Raw genomic sequence first — 2,318 nt, 5'->3', positions numbered from 1 at the left:
GCTTAGGAATCGGCTAGCTCTACGGAGCATCGCTGCTCAGTTCTGCTGAATCGACAGTAAAGTCACGCTTAATCCAGCTTTACATATGAAATAAGATTTTCTGAGAGTCAGATTAGCGCGTCGGAGCGAAGGCCGAGGGTTTACAACTCGGGAAATACTTGGGGAAAAGACGCGGACCTCAATGTTCGATAAAGAAATCAATGCATTTTATCTGCAACAATCGTATTAAATTTCCTTCATTATCGGGTCCAAGCGCGTATCTCGGGCTGACGAGCGAACAAACAAGCAGCATAAGTGCGGGGCTCCCGTAAAGATGAACATTAATGCCCCAGACGACGTTCAAAAGGCCGCCTTAAATATGAGTAGATTAAACGAGATTGTATTTCAAAAGCCTCAGCGAAATTGTATCAGTGGTCCGATGAGGTGACTCGCCGGATAACAAGGTATTGACGAAGCCCAACAAAAACATGATAATGAAAAATAAAGAGCTCCCCAGCTTCATCCATAATCTAAGCGCAGTTCACTACCGCAGGAACTCAAAAGTCTTAATTGTTACTTATGAGACGTCCGCCCTAATAGCCAGCCCCAGTGGAGACATTACAATGCACAGTAGCACCCGGTTAGAAACCCACGTGCAATGGATAGTGTCAACCGTTTGTTGTGCTCGGTTTATGCAGGGATCACTCCTTGTATATCCTGCGAAAGAGTCGAATATCGCGCTCGTTATTTGTCTATTTTCCTCGTGAGTGTCGAGAAAGAGCCAGGGAATCTATTATCCGGAGCGTAAATGGTGTCTAATGGGGGCTAGGTGTACAGTATGATGGTGACTTATAAGGACCGTTGGATCTTTCTCTGGGAACCATATATTACTTGCAACTCCCTCTTTAAACCAGGCCTGCACATCTTGTATCGTGGCTATCAATCGAACTGCACCGAAGATTCAAGGCTGAAGTCACAATGCACCGAGGTCTGAGCTGCGCTGGGCTTTCGAAGTTGGGCCTGCGTCGCGAGTAAGTACGGGTCACATAATAGAGGTTTCAGTGTTTTAACTTGCTGGTTGCGACACAAAGAGTTGAATGGCTCTGTCCTTCCCCCGTGTGGCTGGCTGGTTTGCTCTTTAGTTGTTAAGTCAATGGAAACGGTAATTTTCATTTCCTGCCTTCAATAACTGAATGCTCCTGAATATTATGTTGGTATAATAAAGCGCTGGAAGTTAAATATATAAAGGTCATGTTTTATTTTCATAAAATTTATATGTGTCTTTGTTACGGGTTAGCTACATTTGTAAGTACACTACTATATACGCAGTGCTTCGAGTTGGAAGGAAACGTAAATCATTATTAGGTGGAATAATTTGTGAATCTTATATAACAAAATAACAGGATGTTCTCTTACTGAGGGGTATTTATCGATATATCTTCACATACGTGGATGCTTAAACATAAAACACACACAGGCACACATATGTATGCATATATATATATATATATATATATATATATATATATATATATATATATATATATATATATATATATATATGTATAATGTACACACACATGTATATTTGTATCTATTTATGTTTGCATGTATTTGTGTATATACATGGATTTCAGCAATATATGCACATTTTCATTCACGCATGAATAATTATATTTTTGTATACAAGTATTATTTGGAAGCTAACTCTAGCTACCCAAGCCTTAAATATTGCTATCCAGTCTGGAACTGAAACGACACAAGTGGCCATCTCACGAGGACAGTTTTGAGTTGGGAAAGTGGTATGAAGCGAACCTGAGAAGACAAATGATGCAGCCTTCGAGCATCGCGGTCAGGCAACGCCCATCACAAGCAGCTGGGGAGAAAATTCCGATAAGCAAAGCGTTGGTTTAACGGTTCATTGCAGTTGTTCGGAGCAAAGGTTCTCCTCCGTCAAAGGAGAAGCCTCTGTTTTATGCCGTTTCGATGAGAGGTTTAAAACAGACCTTTAACACCCGTAACTCAGCTGTCGTTCTTTGAGGTTGCTTTTCACAATGGATCGCACGTTTTCACACTCGAAAGTGTATGTATTTTGACTTGGCAAGTACCATGTGAGGAGTGTTATGTAAGAACATCACGCACACACAGAACAGTCCTGCTGACTTTGACCTCACGTACAGTCCTCCACTCATTAAAGTTATTAGCAAAAGAACACATAACAAGAGATTGTTTACTTATCGCGGAAGATCACGTCATGTGTTCGTTTTTGCTTTTCTTTCCTCTTTTTTTAGGGTCCGTAACACTTTTTGAAGTCACATCTGCAAGGCGGAAATTATTTG

Source organism: Penaeus monodon, chromosome 2, assembly GCF_015228065.2.
Source record: "Penaeus monodon isolate SGIC_2016 chromosome 2, NSTDA_Pmon_1, whole genome shotgun sequence".
NCBI classification, from domain to species: Eukaryota; Metazoa; Arthropoda; class Malacostraca; order Decapoda; family Penaeidae; genus Penaeus; species Penaeus monodon.
This window is presented reverse-complemented; position numbering follows the sequence as displayed.